This window comes from Dasypus novemcinctus, chromosome X, assembly GCF_030445035.2.
Source record: "Dasypus novemcinctus isolate mDasNov1 chromosome X, mDasNov1.1.hap2, whole genome shotgun sequence".
Taxonomy (NCBI): domain Eukaryota; kingdom Metazoa; phylum Chordata; class Mammalia; order Cingulata; family Dasypodidae; genus Dasypus; species Dasypus novemcinctus.
This window is the reverse complement of record NC_080704.1, coordinates 132,859,752-132,884,109: the sequence shown is the minus strand read 5'-3', so window position 1 is coordinate 132,884,109 and position 24,358 is coordinate 132,859,752. Positions and strand designations below refer to the sequence as shown.

Below are 24,358 nucleotides of genomic sequence, written 5' to 3'. Positions count from 1 at the left end.
ATTAAAAAAAATAGAGATAAGTAAATAAATAATAGAAAAAATTTAAACCACAATGTAAAATATTGGCCATGATTAGTAGCAATGTTTCAATATTTGTATGTAAATAGTAACAAATGAAACATCGACATGTAAAAAGTTATTAATAAGGGAAAGGGAGAGGATGTTTGCTATATGGGAATCCCCTGTATTCTGTTTGTGATTTTTCTGTTACTGAAAGCTTTTGTGAAGACAAAAAAAAAAAAAGAAAGAAACTGGGGGAATAAATGTCACTGTGCATAAAATACAACACATTTTACAGTGATGAAAGACAAATTGTCAATTTATTTAACTTAATATATGCTTTTTATTTCAAAAACCTTTAATTTTTAAATTTTATTCTTTATTTTTAGAAAAAAAACATTGTTATTTCATTTGCCTGTTTCTTGTATTCAATTATTTTGTTGGCTCCAATTTGGAAAACTGTTGGATCACAGAAGGGTTACAACTGTGGCAGGGTAGGATCTTTGGTGCAGGATGTGAGAGATGGGGCTGCATGGGAGGAAGTTCACCTGGGGTATACCTAAAAAGCTTATGAACGTGTTCAAGTGGTTATGGGGCATTGTCACAGCAGATGGAGAGTCACACAGTAACCAAAAGAATATTAAATTTCCATCATGGGGAGCTCTGCCACATTTTCTAATGGGACATCAAGATTCCCGTAAGTACAGGGGTAATGACTAGGGAAGGAGGATGAACCACTGATTGACTCTTAAGACTGAAGACTGTACTTAGGAACCTTTGCTTTTGAAATTGAAACTTAGACTAGTTTATAGGTGCATAAGAGCTACCTCTGGAGAACCTCCTTTTTGCTCAAATGTAGCCTTACACTGAGCCAAACTCAGGATATAAATGCTTTACCTACCCCCCAGCATGGGACATGACTCCTGGGAGGGGGGTTCCTTGGCACTGAGGGAATCCTACCAAGCACCACCTATCAATGCAACTGGAAAAATACCTTGACTTAAGGGGGAAAGCTTAAATACAAATGAGTTTATATGATTCAGAGACTTCAAAGTCACTTAGCAGTTCATTTGATAGTTACGCTTATGCACAATTCAGCAGGACCTCATTTTCTTCCAAAGCAAATCTTGCCTAAAATACCATGGATTCTGAGGACTCTGGAATCATTCAGACAGGAAAGGCAATGCAGACAGCTCAGATGTTTGAAGCTCTCCCAGTGCACCTTACTTTGGTATTTATGTTCCCCCAGTGTGACAGTTTGACTCACTTGAATTTTCACTACACCTGGCTCTTCTGCCCCTTCTATTTGAACCTATAGTTAGTACTAGAGTTGATAATTGTATTTCAAAAAGACTTAAATCTGTGGACTGTCCTAGTACCAGTTGGAACCAGAATCTCAACAGATTTGCAACACATAGTCTCTGTTCAACGAACTTATCCAGGACAACTAACAAGGAGATGATGATGTAGAATGACCATCTCAAGGAACAGAGAGGATCTGAAACTGCAAGCAAGATAGTTCCATCCTTCTTCCCCATGGGATCTAAGTCCCCTCTCAATTAGAGGTGGAGTGGGCATCATCATCCCAGATTCGTCAGGACTGAGGAATGAATAATGGAATAGAGTAGACTTACTGTTATTCTACTATAGATTTACTGTTATTCTAGCTATGGAGAACTTCTATCACTGATGTTGAGGCAAGGGACAACAAAGGTTCTGAGAGGAAGAAGGAGGAAAATAGGTGTAATTTATGGGCATTTTCAGTACTTGGAATTGTTCTGAATGAAATTGCAATGACAGATACAGTCCATTATATATTCTGCTATAATCTACAGAATGGAGTGGAAGAGAGTGAAAACTGTAATGTAATCTGTATACCATGCTTTGTGGCAATGCTAAAAAATGTATTCATCATTTTTATCAAATATACCACAATAATGAAGGATGCTTTTTAATGTGGGAAAATGTGTGAGGAGAGGGAGTGGGGCATATGGGAATCCCTATATATTTTTTTCTTTTATTTCACTATTTTTTAAAATGTTATATTAAAAAATATGAGGTCCCTATATATCCCCCATCCCCCTCACCTCACTCCTCCCACATCAACAACCTATTTCATAATCTTAGAAAATTCATTCCATTTAATCAGTACATTTTGGAGCACTGCTGCACCACATGGATAATTGTTTACCTAGTAGCTTAAACTCTCCCCCAGTCAACCCAGTGGGCCACGGCGGGACATCCAATGTCCAGCATCTGTCCCTGCAATACCATCCAGGACAATTCCAAGATCTGACAGTGCCTCCACACCAAAATTGTTACATTAAAAGTATAAGAGGTTTCCATATACCCCACACCCCTCCCCACCCATTCCTCCCACCCCAATAACCTCTTTAATCATTGTGGCACATTCATTTCATTTGGTAAATACATTCTGGAGCATTGCTGCACCACATGGAAAACAGTTTACATTGCAGTTTGCACTCTTCCTCAGTACTTTCAGTGGGTTATGGCAGGGTATATAATGTCCAGCATTTTTTCCTGCCAATATAATTCAGGATACCCCAATCCCAAAAATGTCACCACATCAGGTCTCTTCTTTCCTCTTCCTACCCACAGCAAATACTGTGGTCATTTTCTCCACATTGATGCTACAATTTATTTCATTACCAGTCACAATAGTTATATAGTAAAATACCAGTAAGTCCACTCTAATCCATATTTTATTCCTCCATCCTGGTGATGTCCACTCCTGGTAATGTCCCCTCCATCTCTATATTGAGAGAGGAATTAGATCCCATGTGGTTGATGGATGCAGTTCTCCAGCTTGCAATTGTCGGCACTCTCTGGTCCCTGGTGTGGTGGTTGATCATCTTTATTTCCCTTTTACTCAACCTTGGTAAGTCCAATGAACTGGAGAGTAGGATTTGCAACTCTTCTGAGGCTCAGGACACAGCTGGCACATGGTCAGTCCAGAAATTCAAATCTCCTGAGTGTACACCAATGCCAGAGCCAACCACAGGTACAGTAAAAGTGACAGAAGAGGCATGTGTAGAAAGATCATATCTGAATCCAACTCGGTTACATTCAGGAACACAAAATACAAAGTAGGGTTCACTGACAAGGCAATGATCTCCATAAACACATGGGTGGGGTTCTTTTCTTGGTCCAAGGTGATATCTTAATTCCAGATCTCAGCTTCCATGGTTTTCCTCTTAAAGCTGTTTCTCCTTCAATCTCCCCTTTCCATGTCCATTTTAGCCCAAACTGGCAGTGGTTTTGTTCATACAGTTCTTTCGAAAACCTTCTTGGTTTAGTATGCAAGAAACAGGGGTCTGAAGTCATCATACAGCAAGACTTTCCACAAGTCTTTCTGAGATAACTGAATCTTCAATCCTGATTCATAAGTTCCATGTTTAGTTAAATTCTCCACTAGGGCACTTTCATCTGGGAGCTTGATGTGCAGAGGCTTGGAATTTCCTGAATTAGTTTCTGTTTTCTTTGTGCCTGACAGTTCAGTCCTCAGTATATCTCTCTTGTCTAACATTTTGCTATAAGCTGCAAGCAGAAGCCAAGCCACATTCTTTGGGTTTACTTTGGAAATTTCTCCAGCTAAGTACCCAGGCTCACCATTTTCAAATTCTGCACTCCATAAAACACCAAGAGTTAATCTTGCTAAGTTCTCTGCAACTTTAAAACATGGATCACCTTTCCTCCAGGTTCCAATAATAGTTTCATCATTTACTTCTAAGACATCATAAAAAGTCTCTTTAGCAATGATATTGCTATCAACAGTCTATTCAAATCATTGTAGGTCTTTTCTTTCTAGCTTCTCACATTTCTTTCAAAAAGTACCTCTTACCCCTTTATATAACCATTCCAGTATTTTGGTAATTGCAAAAGCACTTCCCCAGTCCTCAGTACCAAATTCTGTATTAGTCAGCGAAAGGGGTGCTGATGCAAAATACCAGAAATTCATTGGCTTTTATAAAGGCTATTTTTTGGGGGGTATGAACTTACATATACAAGGCCATAAGCATAACTTACTTCCTTCACCAAAGTCTATTTTTACGTGTTAGAGCAAGATGGCTGCCAACATCTGTCAGACTTCAGGCTTCCTGGGTTCCTCCCTTCCAGGGTCTTGCTTTTCTCTGGGTTCAAGGTTCCTTTCTTTCCATGGCTTGCTTCTACCTGGGCTCAGCTTTCCTCTCTTCCTGGAGCTGGCTTCTCTTTCCTCTGTGAGCTTAATTCTCTGGGCTCAAGCTTAAAGTTTCATCATCAAACTCCAACATAAAAACTCCAACATCAAAAACCCTAAACTGTCCTTTGCCTTGCCTTTTATGTGAGTTCCCACCAAGGGATGGGGACTCAACACCCTGATTAAGTGGCCCAATCAAAGTCCTAATCCTACCTTAATAATTCCCAGGTTCAGACCAGTTTGAAAACATAATCTAATATCTATTCTTGAATTCATAACTATGTCAAACTGCTACAGGTACATTAAAATCACTATAATTAAATAAAGATGGAATCCTAAAAAAAATGTTTATGTAATACAAAGGAGAACAAGGAGAAGGAAATAGAGGTATGAGGACCAGAGGAAATTAATAAATAAGTAATAAAATAGCAGAATTTAGCACTAGCATATAATTACCTTAAATTGAGTTAGACCCATTTATAGTTTACCTAAACATGATTCTTCTATCCCTTATATTTGAACCTATAATTAGCTCTGTACACAGTAAATGTATGTTACAGCCAAGTAAGTCTTTGGTCTGTTCTTTGCTTTTTGATACCTGACTCTCAGCAAAGTTGTGGCCAACACCTATTCTTCAGTTCTTCAGACTTACCCAGTACAACTGAAAAATGATGATGATGGACAAACCTCATCCCCAAAAACAAAGAGTACCTACAACTGCAAGCTAAACAGTTCCTTCCATCTTCCTCTTAAGAATTAAGGTCACTCTCATTCTGAAGCAGAGTGGACATCATCATCCCAAAATCCTCAATTTTGAAGAATGAGCAAACATAAAGGGGAAATGCAACCATGAACAAAGTAAACTTATTAATATTGTAGTAATGAAAAAATATATAACATTGATATAAACATTGTGGTTACCAGAGGTTCGGACGGAAGAGGGATGGAAAATAGGTTAACATAAGGCATTTTTAGGGTATTGGAATTATGTGTAAATCACAATGTAAACCATAGCCTTTGTTTAGTAGCCAGGCTTCAATATTTATTCATCAATTGTAACAGGTGTACCACACAATTGTAAGATGTTGTTAATTGGGGATGATGTGCAAGGGGAAGGTGTAGTGTATATAGAATCCCTACATTTTTTTTACATTTTTAAAATTTATGGAAATATATCACTCATACATAAACATACATAAACAATAAATGTATAATATTTTGTGAACTTAGTAAGCAAACATATATAACATCAAACATAAAATACCTCACCCTACCACCAATAACTTGCATTGTTTTTAAACCTTTTAAACTAATGATTAAAGAGCATTGTAAAAATATTAATACTAAGCAAAGTATTTTCCCCTAGCCTATCAGATTATTATCTTTATACCATTTATATATGAACTTACATAAACATTTAAGTACATACTAAAAGTTGGTAACTTCCAAAGCAAACTAGCATAACATCATACAGTGGTCCCATACATCATCCCTCCACCAAAACCTTGCATTGTCATGAGATATTTGTTACAAACTATGAAAGAACACTCAAAATCTTACTACTAATCACAGTTCTTGTCTTTCATTTGGTGTGTTTTCCCCAACCTACAGTATAATAATTTTTTAAATATTTTTATGACAGAAGTTGTAAACTTATAAAACAATCATGCACAGGTGCAGAATTCCCAAACAACCCCCCTCCATCAACACACCACAATGTGGTGTGTCATTTGCTACAGATAAAATAATGTCATCTGATTATTGCCATGTCCATAGTTGTCATGTCCACAGTGTACATTTGGCTCACATTTTTCATATTGCCTCAGTATTAACACAGTACATATTTTGCATAGATGCAAGAATATTATATTATTACTACTAACCACAATCCACAGGTCATTCCAGCTGTATTTTCCCATGCTTTACCACATTCCCAACATCCTGCAGTAGTGATATACATTTGTTGTAGCTAACAAAAGACACTCTTGCATCTACCATCAACCACAATTCTCACCCACCTCTTGGTTTACTGTGCTATCTAGTTCCTAGATTATTCTCAAGCATCCTGTCAATTGACATTTACTTAACTAGACTACCAATTTCAGTCCCTTCCCCTTTTTATAAACTAGTTGTTAATTATTGTGTATTACCATCCACTCTATATATTTCCACAATTTTTCAGTAAAGCTTATTAAATCTTCTATATACATTAAACGTCAGCAGTCCACTCAGTCCTTCTCTTATCTCCTTTAAGAATCCATTACTTATCACCATGACTTGAAGATATTTTCCAATAATTTCTTCTAGAAATTTTATGATTCTTGCTTTTATTTTCAGCTTTTTTATCCATTTTGAGTTAGTTTTTAGATAACATGTGAGATAGGGGTCCTCTTTCCTTCGTTCAGCTATGGATGTCCATTTTTTTCAGCACCATTTATTGAATGGATTGTTCTGCCTGACCTGTGTGTGTTTGACAGGCTAGTCAAAAATCACTTGACCATATCTGTGAGAATCTCTTTCTGAACCATAAATTTGGTTCTATTGGTCTATTTTGTCTGTCTTTAGGCTAGTACCATGCTGTTTTTACCACTATAGGTAGATATTTTGTCTTAGCGTCTGGAAAGGAGGGTTCTTTTTTCCTTTTTATGATGTTTCTGGCTATTCAGGACTCCTTACCCTCCCAAATAAATTTAATGATCATGTTTTCAATATTTTCTTTAATGCTTATGAAAGTTTACCAGGATTGCATTTAATCTGTATATCAATTTGAGTAGAATTGACATCTTAATGATATTTAGTCTTCCAATCCATGAGCATGGAATGTTCTTCCCCTTATTTAGGGCTTTTTTGATTTGTTTTAACCTTGAGTTGCAGTTTTCTGAATACAAGTGCTTTACATAATTGGTGAAGTATATTCCTGACTATTTGAGTTTTATCTGTCATGTTTTATTTTCACCACTCTTTTGACACTTTTTGTTACTTTTATTGATATAATATTCATTTCTAGACTTTCTTCCAGGCCCTTCTTTCCTGTATTTTCTTTTCAGGCTCTAGCACAACTTTTTTAGTATTTCTTGAAAATCTGGTCTCTTGCTTAGAAATTCTCTGTTTCTGTTTATCTGTGCATATTCTAATTTTTCCCTCACTTTTTTCTTTATTTTTTTTTAATGTTACATTCAAAAAATATTAGGTCTCCATATACCCCCCACCCCCCTCACCACACTCCTCCCCCCATAACAACAACCTCCTCCATCATCATGAGACATTCATTGCATTTGGTGAATACATCTCTGAACACAGCTGCACCTCATGGTCAATGGTCCACACCATAGCCCATACTCTCCCACAGTCCATTAAACTCATCACTATATTCCATTTAACTATTAATGGAGCATCACCCTAATTTTTGAAAGACAGTCTTGCTAGATATAAGATTCTTTGCTGGAAATTTTTCTCTTGTAGTATCGTAAATATATCAGACCACTGCCTAATTGCCTCCATGGATTCTGTTGAGAAATCAGTACTTAATCTTATTGGATATTGGAGAAGGACTTGGCCCAATGGTTAGGGCATTTGTCTACCACATGGGAGGTATGCAGTTCAAACTCCAGGCCTCCTTGACCCCTGTGGAGCTGGCCCATGTGCAGCGCTGATGCATGCAAGGAGTTCCCTGCCATGCAAGGGTGTCCCCGTGCAGGGGAGCCCCACATGCAAGGAGTGCACCCTGTAAGGAGAGCCGTCCAGTGCAAAACAAAGTGCAGCCTGCCCAGGAATGGTGCCACACAGAGAGCTGACACAACAAGATGATGCAACAAAAAGAAACACAGATTCCCATGCTGCTGACAAAAACAGAAGCAGACAAAGAAGAAGACAGCAAATAGACACAGAGAACAGACATCCGAGGAGGGGTTGGGGGTGGGGGGAAGGAGAGAGAATGAAATAAATAAAATCTAAAAAAAAATCTTATTGGATATCCCTTAAATATTATGCATTTCTTTTCTCTTGCTGCTCTCTGAATTCACTCTTTGTCTTTGACACTCTGATGAGTATGTGTCTTGGAGTTGGTCTCTTTGGATTTTTTCAGATGGGAGTACATGGTGCTTCTTGGACTGGGATATCTATGTCCTTCAATAGGGTTGGGAATTTTCTACCATTATTTTTAAAAATTTCCTTCTGCCCCTTTTCCCTTCTCTTCTCCTTCTGGGACAGCAATGACATGTATATTTGCATGCCTTTTGCTGTTATTTAGGTCCCTGAGACCTAGTTCAATTTTTTCCATTCTTTTCTTCATATCTTCTTTTGTATGTTAACTTTCAGAGGCCATTTCTTCAACCTCATCCATCCTTTCTTCTGCCACCTCAAATCTACTATTACATGATTCCATTGATTTTAAAAATTTCATTGATTGCAACTTTCATTCCCATAAGATCTGCTATTTTTCTATGTATACTTTCAAATTCCTCTTTGTGCTCATCCAATGTCTTCTTAATATCCTTAATCTCTTTAGCCATCTCATTGAATTTATTAAGGAGATTTGTTTGAACAGCTCTAATTAGTTGTCTCAACTCCTTGATGATATCTGGAGGTCTATATTGTTCCTTTAACTAGGCCATAGCTTCCTGTTTCTTGGTGTGGATTGTAATTTTTTGTTGGCGTCTTTGCATTTGGTTTACTAGAGTATTTTTTTCTGGGTGCAGTTTTTCTCTCTAGTTTAGGGCTTCTATCATTTCTCCCTTGCTGGTTATGCAGTAGGTTCCAAGCATGTAGTTGGTTTTGTAAGCTCTGGATGTTCAAGCTGCCCTCATTGCACCAGGGACCAATGAAGTTTCTTCCAATTTTCTCCTTTGCCAGGGGTAGATACCGAGTCACAGCTATGTGGAATAGTCCCTGTGCAGGCCTAGACTGTAGTTGCCCAGAGAGATTGATGAAGCTTCACATCCTTTTCTCCTCTGCCTGGGTCAGGGATAGAGCTGGAGGTGTGGGCAACAATCTATGCTGTGTGGGTCCTAAGAAGACCACAGTTTTCCTGGTAGACTTCTGATTTTCATTCTATGCCAGCCAACGTTCCCTCCAGTTACCTGTATATGCTGGTGCATGGCTCCTCAGCCTCCTCCCAGCCAGAGGCAGTGCTGAAGCCTAGGTGGGCTGCAGGCTGATCTGTGTGAAAGAAATTGTCAGCATGGCTTCCCGTCAGGTCGGGTTAGAGTCAGAATGACAGCTACTAGACTCTCTCTGACTTATATTCGTTCTTACCCCGGCTGTCCCCAGGGTTATCTCTTAGCCAGCCAAGTCTCTCAATCAGTAGCTGAAATCAACAGCCAACCATCTCCTCCTCCCCTGTTTCTAGGAAATGGTGCTTCTAATTCCCACCACAGAACAGCTCCTGGGATGGTTTGTGCCACCAGAGTAGGATATTCACTGGCTTCCACAGGTTGTCCAGTAATTTGCCAGAGAGCCTGGCACAGGTCCCCGCAGCTTCCTCCCTGCTGGAGGTGGCACTGGGGCCTAGGCTACACCTGCAATATGATCTGGATGGGAAGAAGCTGGTTCCCAGCAGCACTGGGATTCTCAGTCAGCCCTGCTTCCCCTCGTGGCAAGTGTGGAGTTAAGATGGCTGATCCCAGCTTCTTTCTGACCTGGACAGGCTCAAACCTTATGTGTTCTCAGGATCATAATATAGCCCACTGAATTTCCTCATCATAGCTGAAATTGGTGCCCAACAGTCTCTTCCTCCCTTGTTTTGGGAAGTGGACCTTTCAGTTCCAGGCATGGAACAGCTCCCGAGGCTGCTCATGCTTCCAGTGGAGAATGGGCACCAGCCTCCAGGGTGTGGAGGGCTCTACTTATGAGTCTTCTCTGCAGATGGGCAGTCTCCTCCTTCCACTCCCCCAAGAACATTGCAGGATGCTCTTCTGTCCTCCTGGAACCCCCAAACAGGTGCTTCAGCTAGCTCCAGAGACCTCTGGGAGTTTTATAACTGCCCTGGAGCAGGAGCTGACTCTATAATCTCCTTACTCCATGGTCATCTTGCTGGTTCTTCCCTTACACTTTTGATGTAACTTTTCTATAATCTAAAAGTTCTTTAAAATAATGTTTATTATATAAAAATAAATTCTCCATTCAAACGTAAGAGATTGATAGAGTGGATTTAATATAAAAGGACCTACCTGTGTGCTATTTGCAAGAAATTCACTTCAAATTTAACATTGTAGGTAGGTTGAAAGTAAGATGATGGAAAAATATACCATGCAAGCATCAATTTTTTTCTTAATTCAGGAATTGCTATAATATCCAACAAAGTAGACTTCACAGCAATGAAAACTTATAGAGGCAAAGAGGGATATTAAGTAAAAATAAAAGAATTAATACATCAGAAAGAAAAAGTGATATCAAAATGTACACACCAAACAAAGGAGTCTCAACATACATTAAGTAGACATGGATAGAGCTGATAGGAGAAAAAGAAAAATCTAAAATTATAGTTGATGACTTCAATGATGACAGGATTACATGAGAGAAAATTATTAAGTATATAGATCTGAACATTCCAAGCAACCAAATTATATAGAACAATCCATCCAAAAATAATGTATTACATATTTTTTTCAAGTGCCAATGAAACATTTGCCAAGATAGACAGTGTCCTGGGACATTAAAATAAATCTCAACCAATTTTGCAATATCAAAATGCTGACTCTTTTGTACAGCACATACATGAGGTTTTCAGGGAATTCTGCAAAGGCCACTTCCCCCTATTCAATTGCCTAACAGTTGGACTTGGGTTCTTCAACTCAACATCTTGAACCTAATCCCCAGGCATCTATTTCATAGATTTTTCTGCAGGGCTGTCAATATCTAGTAGTTAACCCTCTTGCATGGGATAATGAAATATGGCTCAAGATCAGCTGATTTCCCAATATCCACTTGGTCATGGGTAATTCATTTCCTTGCCACATCAAATACTTTTGTCTCCTCTAATTGGCCATCTATTGTTTCCTTAAACATTTTTCTTACCTTTATTTAATTTTTTAAAGTTTATTGAATTATATCCCACATGTATAACATATGTAAACAATAAGCATATGGTAATAGTTGTGAACTTGATAAATAAACATACCTAACATCATATAGGGCTCCCATACATCACGCTACCACCAATACCTTGAATTGTTGTGAAACATTTTCAACTAATGATTATAAAGTATCCTCACAATATTACTATTAACCAAAGTAATTTACATTTGGTGTATATTCCCCTAATCCCCCCCATTATTATTATCATCATCATTATTATTATATCATTTCTACATGAACATACATAAAAAATAATTTTATAGTAAAAGTTTTGGACTTGCAAAGAAAACATGCATAACATCATACATGGGTCCCATATATCATCCAACCACCAACACCTTGCATTGTCATGAGACATATGATACAAATTATGAAGGAAAATCTTCAAAATATACTACTAGCTAAAGTCGTTATCTTACATTTGGTGTTTTTCCCCCCAACCCACGCTATTATTATTTGATAAATATATATTTTAAGACAGAAGTTGCAAACTTACAAAACAATCATGCCATGTGCATAATTCCCATACAATACCCCTCTATCAACATGCCACATAATGGTGGAACATTAGTTTCAGAGTATGAGATAATATCAAGAGAGTATTACCAGGTGCATAACATATATTTGGCACAATTTTTCCATACATCTCCACTATCAACATTGTGCATCTTTGACTTAGATGCATGAATACTACATTACTGTTAACTGCACTCCATAACTCACTCTGGTAGTATTTTTTTGTCATGTTTCTGCACATTCCCACCACCCTGCAGTAGTGATGTACATCTGCTCTAGCTCACAAAGGACACTCTTGCACCTGTACCATCAACCATAATTCTCATCTATCTCTAGGTTAACTGTTATTCAGTCCCTAGAATATTCTCTAGCTTTCATTCAATTGGCATTTAAATCCCTAGATTACCCTTTTCACCCACATTCCTAATTATAAAACAGCTGTTACTCATTATATATAATGTGTTATCATTAACACTATTGAATGTCCACACTTTTAGAGTAAAGTTGATTAAAATTCTATATACATTAAACATCAGTAGTCCATTTCAGTCCTCCTCTTATCTCTGTTAAGAATCCACCACCTACTACCATGTCTTGAAGATGATTTCCTACATTTTATTCTAGAAGCTTCATGGTTCTTGCTTTTATATTGAGGTTTTTGATACATTTTGAGTTAAATTTTGTATATGGTGTGAGATATGCATCCACTGCCCTTCTTTATGCTATGGATATCCAGTTATCCCAACACCATTTCTTGACTGGACTGCTCTGCATGAACTGGGTGGTTTAACAGGCTTGTCAAAAATCACTTGACCATTGATGTGAGGGTCTGTTTCCGAACCATAAAATTGGTTCCATTCATCTATATGTCTGTCTTTTTGCCAGTACCATGCAATTTTTACCACTGTAGGTAAGTAATATGATTAAAAATCTGGAAGTGAGAGTTCTCCTACTTTGCTTTTCATTTTTAAGGTGTTTCTGGTTATTCAGGATACCTTATCCTTCCAAATAAATGTTTTAATTATATTTTCATTTAGTTTTTGAAATGCTGGTGGAATTTTTATCAGGTTTGCATTGAATCTACATATCAATTTGTGTGTTATTGACATCTTAATGATATTTATTTATTTATTTTTTTAGTTATTTTTTAAATTGACTTTGTAATAATATTACATTAAAAATATATATGTGAGGTCCCATTCAACCCCACCCCCCCACCCCCCTCTCCCCCCCCCCAACAACACTCGTTCCCATCATCATGACACATCCATTGGATTTGGTAAGTACATCTTTGGGCACCTCTGCACCTCATAGACAATGGTTCACATCATGGCCCATACTCTCCTCCATTCTATCCAGTGGGCCCTGTGAGGATTTACAATGTCTGGTGATTACCTCTGAAGCACCATCCAGGGCAGCTCCATGTCCCAAAGACGCCTCCACCTCTCATCTCTTCCTGCCTTTCCCCATACCCATCGTCCACCATGTACAGTGTGCAACAGAGGAGTACAAGACAAAGAAAGAAACAGGAAATGATGATTCATCCAAAGGAGGAGGATAAAAACACAGGAAAAAAAGAACAATGGAGAAGATAAGAATATGGATATACTGAAAAAAGCTTTTTAAAAAAGAATCCTAAAAATGCAAAGGGAGATGAAGGAAAATACATAAAATTAATTAAATTTTATCAGGAAAATAACAAATGAGCAATATGAAAGTCTAAGTAAATGGATAGGAATTTTTAAAAAGGAATCAGAACTTCTAAAGTCGAAGATCACAAAAACTGAAAGGGAAAATTCTCATATGGGCAAAATCTATGATGAGGTGGAATAGTGTGGTTGTAAAGTGGATGGCTGTGAGAGCAGTGCAGTGATGAGTTTGGGTTCAATGGTGCTGGTCTGTGAGGTTGAGTAGGTTGGGGGGTTTGGACTGGACAATTCATGGAAATGGTGGAAGGGCTGGAGGAAGGAGCAGGTGAACTCAGGGGATTTGCTCATAAGTAGTTAAAACTACAATGGTGGAACTGTTCTTTTGGCAAATATGTCAGGGGAGGTTTACTGGCTTAGGTCAACAGGTGTGGGGTGATATGCAGGATGGGTGTAACTGGGGCATACTTCTATGGGATATGTAACTGTTCATATTGTCTTTTGTTGTTATCTCAGTGTGTGGAGACCCACACACAAAAAAAAACACAATATTAAAATCCCATCCTGGGAGTCCTGCAGTGTTCTCAATTACAGGGGCAACAAAACAGACCAATATGTCAAGTTCTCGATATTACTGCAAGTACCTATACATCTTATTCTTTAAATACTGAAACTAATTGTTTAACATAGGTCCTGAGAGGAATGGGAGAGAAAAACAGAATACATGGAACATAGGGCACTTCTTGGGCATTAGAATTGCTCTGCATGATCTTGCAATAATGGATATAGGCCATTTTAAATTTTGCCGAAACTTATAAAATTGTATGGTGTAAAATGTAAACCATAACGTAAAACATTGACCATGGTTAGTAGCAAAGTTTCAATATTTTTACATCAATTGTAACAAATGTACCATTCACATGTAAAATATTATATAATAGGGGAGAATGGTATAAAGGGAATCTCCTATATTTTATATCTGACTTTTCTCTGACATAAAACTTCTTTGAAGATAAAATTAAAAAAAAATAAGACACTGGGGGAACAAAAGGAAGAAATTCTCACTGTACCTATAAGGTAACAGATCTTTCAGTGTTGAAAGATACAATGTATAAAAATTCTTATTTTATTTCAATTTCTTGTATTTTATTTTTTATTTTTAAATTTACTACTTTTATTTTATTTTATTATTAACTTGCCTTGGTTTCTTTGGATTCACTTTTTGAGAGATTTTGGATCAAAGGGTAACAACGTGATAGGGAGGACAACTGGTGTAGGGTGTTGGTGATGAGGGAATATGTGCAGAGGGTTGCACCTGGGTCATGCCTCTAAAGCATATTAATATGTTCAAGTGTTAATAGGTCATTGACTCAGTGGGCAGAGACATAAAAAATAACCAAAATAATATTGAATTTTCGTTCTGGGGAGTCCTGCTACATACTCTAACAGAATGGCAAGAATCCCCTGAATACCCAGGCAGTGGCTAATGTAGGAACACAGACCATTACACCAGACCCCTTTATAATGATGATTTTACTTATTAATCTTGTTCATGTGAAGTTAACTAAGAGTTACCTCCTGAAAGCCTCCTTGTTGTTCAAATATGGCCTCTCTCTAAGTCAAATTCAGCATATAGATGCAATACATTCCCCCCAGCATAGGACATGACTCCTTGTGATGAGCCTCCTTGGCACCAAGGGATTATTACCAACCATAAACTAGCAATGTATCTTGAAAAAGACCTTGACCAAAAGGGAAAATATGAAATACAAACATGTTTTTATAGCTATGATTTTTCAAAGAGATTTGGGAGATCATTTCAGATGTTACATTTACGTACATCTGAGCAGGATCTCATTCACTGCCACAGTAAACAGTGCCCCAAACAGTGGGTTTCTGAAGGTTCTAGCGACATATAGAATCTATAAGCAGGACAAATAAGGTCAAGAAATGGGCATGATTTCAGTGGACCTTACTTTGGAATTTATGCTCCCCAGTGTGAAAGAGTTAGGTTCATTTATAGTTTCCCTACATATGGTCTGCTCCCCCTTTTATTTGAATGTATATTTAGCAGTATACTTGTTATATATGTTCCAAGAGACTTAAACATTTGGTCTGTTCATGTGTCGTTTGAACCCTGATTCTCAGCAGAGTTGCAAAATCGACATTCCAGTTCATTGGGCTCCTACGGATCAATTAATAAGGAAGTGATGATGGACAATGCCAATCCCAAGGAACAGATAATGTCTGAAACTGGAAGCAAGATAGTTCCATCCATCTGCCCCATGGAATCTAAGCCTCCTCTCAGTTAGAAACAGAGTGGGCATCCCCATTGCAAATCCTCAAGATTGACAAATTAACTATGGACTAAAGTAGAATTATTATTCTATTAAAGAATTACCATTTTTGTCTTTTTTTTTAAGGTTACATTAAAAAAATATGAGGTTCCCATACACCCCCAATCCCCTCACCCCACTTCTCCCCTCATAACAACAAACTCCTCAATCATCATGAGACATTTATTGCATTTGGTGGATACATCTCTGAGCACCACTGCACCTCATGGTCAATGGTCCACATCATAGCCCACACTCTCCCACAGCCCATCCAGTGGGCCATGGGAGGACATACAATGTCCAGTAACTGTCCTTGCAGCACCACCCAGGACAACTCCAAGTCCCAAAAATGGCCCCACATCACATCTCTTCCTCCCACTCCCTACCCCGAACAACCACCATGACCACTTTCTCCACACCAATGCCACGTTTTCTTCGATTACTAATCACAATAGTTCATGAATAGAATATCAATAAGTCCACTCTAATCCATACTCTATTCCTCCATCCTGTGGACATTAGAATGGTTGTGTCCACTCCACGTCTATATCAAGAGGGGGCTTAGATTCCACATGGATGCTGGATGCAATTCTCATGCTTTCAGTTGTAGGCACTCTTGGCTCCCTGGTGTGGTGGTTGACCTTCTTCACCTCCATGTTAGATGAGTGGGGCAAGTCCAATAAACCAGAGTGTAGGAGTTGCAAATCTGTTGACGCTCAGGGCCTGGCTATCACATGGTCAGGCCAGAGATTCAGGTCCCTTGAGTATACATTAAACCCCAGCACCAACTACAGTTTTGGTAAAAGTAACAGGAGAGATTTGTGGACAAAGATCATGTCTAAGTCCAGCTCCATCACACAGAAACACAAACTCCAGAGTAGGGCCGACTGACATTGCACTGAACACTATCTGCCATGACCGTAGAAACTGTGGGTCTCTGTAGCCCTCAGAAGAACCAATACCTGGGTTTGTATCATTTTTCTAGCAATGGAACAACTTTTATCATTGATATAATGGCAGTATTCAGCAGATGTTCTGAGAAGAGGGCGAGGGAAGAATAGGTGTAATGTGGGGACATTTTCAGAAAACTGGAAATGTCCTGCATGGCATTATGGGGATGGATACAGGCCATTCACATTTTCTCATAACCTATAGAATTGTGTGTGGGAGAATGTAAATTATAATGTAAACTACAGACCACGGTTAGTAGCAATGCTTCAATATGTGTTCATCATTTTTTAAACTTTTATTTATTTATTTTTATTAAATTGTCTTTGTTTTAAAGATAGATAGATCACAAAAAGTTACATTTAAAAACATGAGGTTCCCCGATACACCAATCCCCACCCGCCACTCGTCCATATATCACAGCAATGAAAGATGTTAATACAGAAAAATGTGGAACTGGCAGAGGTTGGGACATATTGGAATTTCCTATATTTTATGTATCATTTATATGATCCTAAGCTTATTTTTAAAATGGAGAAATAAAACTAAAAGATAAAAACTAAAAATATATAAAAGACATTGGGTGAGCATAAATAACAATTTGAAAAATGGCAAAGAAGAGTAAGGGAGCTAATACCAATGAAAGAAAAAATGGATGGGATTAAAAATACAGTAAAGCAATATAACAGCAGGTTTGAAATGAAAGATTGAGAAATGAGATAAGGAATTACAATAATACATGACAAAATTCTATGCTAGATTAAATAAAATATACAAAATTATAACCTAGTTTAAGAGTCAGGTAAGAATTTCCCAAATATCTTTAGTGGAAAAATATTTGATAGCTCATTTTCAAGGGTATACTAGTAAAAGAGTCAGTAAGTGTGAAATGCTGAAAGATGGAGAAACACCATATATTTAGTTGAAAAGAAATATATTTAGTGTAATGAAGAAAAATATTCTAGAGGAAGAAAGAAGAAATGAGCCTGGATATGTAGGCAGCATCTGGACATTGAAAGAATTTTAAGCAATATTTAGTAATGAGATGTTATTCTAAGGACAATGAGAAGAAATTGAAAGGTTTTATATAGAGAAGTGGCATAATAATATTTGCCTTTAAGAGAGATAACTCTAACTACTTTGTGGAAAATAGATTGGAGAGGAACACATTTGGCTGCAGGGAATCTACTTGGGAAAATAGTGGCCTTAAGCACAATTCACGTTCTTGCATTAGGTAGAAGAGATATGATATGGGAGCATTTTCAGGACTTGGAGTTGTCTTGGGTGGTACTGCAGGGATAGATGCTGGACATTATATGCCCTGCCATGGCCCACTGGGTGGACTGGGGGAGAGTGTTAACTATAATGTAAACCACTATCCATGTGGTTCAGCAGTGCTCAAAAATGTATTCACCAAATTCAATGAATGTCCCACGATGATGAAAGAGGTTGTTGATGTGGGAGGAGTGGGGTGAGGGGGGGTATGTTGGGACCTCTTATATTTTTTGAATGTAACATTAAAAAAATAAATAAATATAAAAACCTATGCTAATTGTTTAGTGTCATTTGCAGCTTTTACTTCCCATTTTGACTCAGAGATACAGAAAGTCTTACGATCTGTCTGATATCATGTTGGATTTTCTCCATCTTTATGTAAATTGCATGGTAAGCTTCTGTATCCCTGGTCTTTAAACATAATCTATTGCCCTTCACTTGGTTAATGTATTTCCTTCAATCACTTTCACACAGGAACACTCACAGATACATTTAGGAAATCCAAATTAATTCTCTTACAAGCAAAAATAATGTCCTATATTACGTCATTAAAATGAAATTAAATTTCGGCGTGTGGGAGCATCATTTTAAATTTTAAATATGAATAGACAATTAGGGAGAATAATTTATGTTAATATTTATTTCTTTTTGCATCTCTTACAAAAGTTCTTTTGATTTTTCCTTCCTCCCATTCCAAGAAAGAGTCGGGTTTCAACTCCGTTGCCTCAGAAATTTTTGAAGTATGTATAGTAAAAGTTACTTAAATACAACTAAATTAATTGAGAGTAATTTGTTAAATGTGAAAGATAACTAGAATTATTTAGAGTAATTTGTTAAGTGTTCGTGATTGGGAAGTAGGAGATGTAGTGCCTGATAAATTGATATGATCTTCTATGTAGTGAAGCAATTCCCCTAAAATTAGAAGGACTAGAATGTTTGTGGTTGTTACCGACAATGGGCACCCATGAAAACAGGAGGAATACTAGGGCAATGACTCTTAGTCTTAGAAAACAGACTGCCAGGAATCACATAAATTTGAACAAAGGACATAATAGTGGTTAATGTGATGGACCAAACTCCAGAGGGGCTTTCACAAATGTTTTATTAGATGCATCCCTTGCATCTTTTTATAATTCTGAAAAGAGGTGGGATCATTAACACTGAAAATGACTGAAAATTTAATCTTGCTTTAATTCATCAAAATGCAAATTTGGATTTGAATTACATTTTATTTAAAGAAAATAGTGTCTAAGAAAACACTTTGTGGAATAAGACTCAAATCATTATATAAAATAAAGATTTTAAATAAATAACTTTCATGTTAAATAGAACAACAAAATCACAAAGTATTTTACCAAAAAGAAACAAACTCCTAAAACGAAAAAAAATATGGGGTGTGGCTAAAGATGTACTAAAAAAAATCCAAAGCCTCAAATATATTTTCATTGGATATGCAAGAATGAAATAATTGAACTGGACATTTAATTGAAGAAAATACAAGAAAAAGTTTAAGGGAAAAAGAAAGAAAGAAATGAAATAAATAGCATAAATTGATGGATTAGAAAACAAAAATAATCATATGAATTATTTATTTGAGAAAACCAAAGCAATTAGGGAAGGTTTCAGGGGCATGTGATTTGTGCCATTACGTAGACCCTTATTCTCAGAAGCGCAATTCTCTTGATTTAATGATCTGTTGTTGCTGCTGTGAAATACTTAGCTCTAGTCTTGAAGGTAGGCTTTATACTTGAAGTCCCATGGGACAATGGGAGCATGTAAATAAGTAGAGGAGATATGTGCTATATGCAGGACTGCAGCTGTTACATGACAACTAATTTTCATATAAATTTTGAAATGCTCCAAGAGTATAGAATTCTGGTGGATCAATGAGGTTTGGGAATTCAGCAAGATTCAAAGTGAGTACAAGGAAGTACGTTATATCTGTGACAAAGTAGGCAAGGATACTGTGATCTCCAAAAGTCCATGCTTTCTGCATGAGCCAGAACTTACTCCTGAATATTGAAAAAAAGGAATGGCATTCTAAGAAACATGTACAAAAAAGAAATCCTATTATATTATTTCTTACTAATGATGCTTCCCTGTGTTAGTCAAATACTTAGACTGAAAGTATTCAAATGGAAAAGGAAAAAATATGGCAATCCATAATCCCTTTCCATTCTTTCCTGCTTGAATCATCAGTAAGCCATAGCTAGAGAGTGTTCATAGAATTTGCACTTATGGAGAAGTGAAAAAAATAGTACACCTAGTGACTGAATACAGTAAATAAAAAATAAATACTCCCTCCATTTTTCATGCTGTAGCTTAACTACTCCACACAGCTAGGAAGAGACATTTCTTCTTATGCCTGAAAGAGTCCCATGTGGCCAAGTGCCACATAAACATATGTCCACACTGTGTGGCCACTGTTCTCCACCCTCCTCTCCACCCTCTTTTTTGAGGATGTCAGCCTACAGACCCAAAAAATGAAACCAGTGTCTAAACTCTCTTTTCACCCTGGGTATACAGGAAAGACCCAATCAGTTTTGCATAACAGTATATTTACCCATGGTAGTTGAGTCAATCAGCAAGCTGCATGCATAGTTAGGCCTTCAGAGAAAGATGGCCCAGGACAGCCTAGCTCAGAGGGAGAATGCCTCTTGATGATTAGTCACTGGCTATCTGTCTTTTTCTCCTGGTTTTCCCAGGCCTTCAGGAGTCTCTGTCAATGGTGAGCAATGACCAATCCATTTGACTCCACATAAGGAGCTGCAGCCTACCTTACCAAAGTTGACACGACCATCTCATGGAATACTGACAACAGCTTCACATAATCAACAGTCTTCTGTCACAGCAGGAATGGTTAAACTGGGAGGTGAAGGTCAATGTCAAGTGGGAGTATTACTACATGAATAGATTCAGGGATTCTCCAGGGGACTGCAATGTTAGCAAATGCAGCAAGCTGGTTAAAGGAGGCTACTCCAACCCCATAACCTACAACACCTACATGGATGAGAAGAAGAGCCTCTTTCTCCAAATATGACCACCAATGAAAGGAGAGCCATTATCCCAACAAAATCTACCCTCTGAAAATAGAGTATTGTCACAGTGACTGGAGTGGGCCATAAAGGTGTAAGTCCTGAGGGAGATTGACACATCTGTTTTCATAACCTGAATGGCAAGGAAATGTATAAAAGGAACAAGGAGGACTTTCTCCAAGCTGCCTCGATCTACAACATGGAAGTGCTGTTGTAACAACTCAAATATATCATGGAAAATTCACCATTGGCCTGTAACACATCCTCCCACACAGGCCATTCCTTAAGAATGAGTATTAAGAAGATGCTACTTATAATTCAGGAGAGGAGGAGAGGAGGAAAGGGCAATAATATGAATTCTGGCTACAACAAAAATTGTACCCTTGGAGGAGCAGAGACAACAAGTAGGAATACTCAACAATGGCCCCAGGCAGATCTGTATCAGATCTTTGTTATGACCAGCAGTTATCTAATGAATCCTGGAAGTGGGTAAAGCCAGCTGTGGCAGTTTCTTCTAGAGGTACTCTTGGATAGTGCCAATGCCAGCTCCATGAACTTGGAGGGGAGCATTGGGGTGTTCAAAATGACAGACCTGGATGAGGTGACTAGATGCTGGGTGGGGAACAGAAAAGCAAGCTCAATGTGAATTATGACAAGCTGAGACGGGCCTTCCTATACAACTAGAATAAAAAAAGACATGATGAGATCTAAGAAGGTGGAGTAGGAAATGGCAGGCTGCAATCTTCCTCCAGAAACTGCAGGACATTAAGCAGGTTTACATGGAAGAAGGGAAGCTACAAATCTGTGGGGATGATTGAAGAAGGCAGCTAGGGAAGGGGGCTTAGTAGGCCAGGGAAAAGGGAAACCATGGGAGATGGGACAGGCAAGCCAGCACACAGCCGGCTAAGAAAAGGGAAGCCAGGGAAGTAATTTGGCTAGAAGACCAGTGTTCAGCTGGCTCTGAGAGTGAAGAAGGCCCCTGGTTGACCACATGGGGAGGGGAGATAGGGTGAGTGGACCATATCTTGGTGGATCCAAGAAAAGAAAAGACTACAGCTGGTACTAAACAGCTCTAGGGAGAGGGAAGGAGAGGTGAAAGCTGATCAGGTAGGCTGTCACACTCACCTGTCCTGGGAGAGAGAGAAACTAGATCAGTGAGACTGACAGACATCTAACAGTTCAGGAGAGAGGGAAGAGCAGACAGGCGGCCAGCGAATAATCAGAAGCCCAAGTGGCCTGAGGGCAAGGGGACAGGGAGCCCAGGAGCTGTCAGATGCCAAACCAGTATGGAAGACAAGGGATTTAGAAAGCAATCCAGTTTGTTTTCAGGTACCCAGCCAGTTCCCTTATGGTGGGATGTTGACGGACAAGCTGCCTCATGAGTGGAAAAATAGATTGAGTTTTTTTAGGCTTTTTATAATTTTTATTTTTAGAATAATTTGTTCTTTATTTTCTCTACACTGGGTCCTTTACCTGTGGAGGGCAGGTTGAAAGATAATTAGTGAATACTGGTAGTCAGAGACAGTTACTAGTAGCCTGAAAGGGATGACCTCTTTATTTATTTATTTTGTTTCTTCTTCTTTTTTCTCTTTTTTCTATCATTTTTATGGTCATAATATTTTTTCATGGGAACACAAATACACGGATAGAGAATAAGTGGAACCAAGTGACAAAGAGGGCCTTTAACACAAAACAAAATTAAATTAAAGCCTAGAGTAGAAAGAGAAGCTAACCAACTGAATAAGCTCATCAAGATAAAGAAATGCCTAAACAACAGCTAAAGATAATAAGCCATACTATGAAATAGGGAGACCTGGCCCAGTCTAATGAACAAACTAAAAAGCAGGAGGAGATGCAGGATGTGGAACTACTAATCAAGGATTCCAAACAAATCACATGGATCCACTGAGTGCAGTGAAGGAAGAGAAAACAGATATTAAGAAGACACTTGAGGAACATACAGTAGAGATTGTATAAATGCATAAAAATATAACAGATCTGATAGTGATGAAAGGCAAAATGCAAGAAATTAAAAATGCACTGGAAACACAGAGCAGCAGATTTGAAGAGGCAGAGAAAATAATTAGGAATGTCAGAAAGAGAACATTTAATATCACACAAATTTTAGAACAGATAGGTAAAAGAAAAAAAAAAAGTCAGTAGAGACTCAGGGCATTATAGGCATTCCAGAGGGAGACAAGAAGGGAAAGGGGGTAGAAGGAGTATTGGAGGAAATATTGGCTGTAAATTTCCCAACTCTTATATTGGACATGGATGTACATGTCCAGGAAGTACAGCACACTCCAAGCAGTATAAATTCTAATAAGACTACCCTGAAACACATACTTATCAAGTCATGAAACTCTCAAACCAAAGAGAGAATTCTGAAAGCAGCAAGAGAAAAGAGGTACACCTTGAAGGAAAGAGTGATAAGATTAAGTGATTATTTCTCATCTGAAACCATGGAAGTGAGAAGGCATGGGTATCACATAGTTAAGATGAAAAATGAAAAACAAAACTGCCAGACAAAAACTCTGTACTCAACAAAGCTGGAATTCAAAAATGATGGAGTGTTCAAAGTGTTGACAAATATATAGAAATTAAAAGAATTTGTCAACAAGAGTCCTGCCCTTTGAGAAATACTAAATGGAGTTCTACAGGATGAAAGGAAAAAAAAATGGGAGAGAGGGAGAGAATTGGTGATTTCATAGAGATTGTAAAAGGGGAAAGTAGGGATGAAAAGAGAAATTAAAACAAAGTATGAATATATAAACCTAAAGAAAAATGTCAAAAGTAAGTACTGCCTTGACAGTAATGAAATTAATGTTTATGGATTAAATACTCTAATCAAAAGACACAGATTCACAAAATAGATAAGGAAATATCACTTATCTATATGCTGTCCACAAAAACTAACCTTAGATGCACAGAGACAAGGAGGTTTCAAGTGAATGTTTGGAAAATAATTTTTCAGTCAAACAATAATTTTTAAAAGGAGAAGTAATAGCAAAAATAACAGACAAAATAGACTTTAAATGAAAAAGAAATTATAAAAAGAATATTATTTCAAGAAGAAAGAATAAGCATAAATATTTATGCACCTTTCCAAGCTGCCACAAAATAAATGAGGCAAACAATGGAAAAACTAAATGGAGAAATAGATACTTCTACAATCATAGTGGGAATCTTTAATACACACTTAAGACAAATAGACTGAGCATCTCAACAGAGAGTCAATAAAGAAACAGAGATGTTGAATAATATTCTAGAAGCCTAGATCTAATCAATACATACTGAACATTACAACCAAATGCAGCAGGCTACACGTTC

The 24,358-nt window shown here is 37.7% G+C and overlaps 1 pseudogene; it reads left to right on the top strand.

Annotated features, from left to right (window-relative positions):
- The first annotated feature begins 15,647 nt into the window (after nt 1-15,647).
- Nucleotides 15,648-21,712, top strand: LOC101420366 (Friend leukemia integration 1 transcription factor-like; annotated as a pseudogene).
- The last annotated feature ends 2,646 nt before the right edge of the window (nt 21,713-24,358 follow it).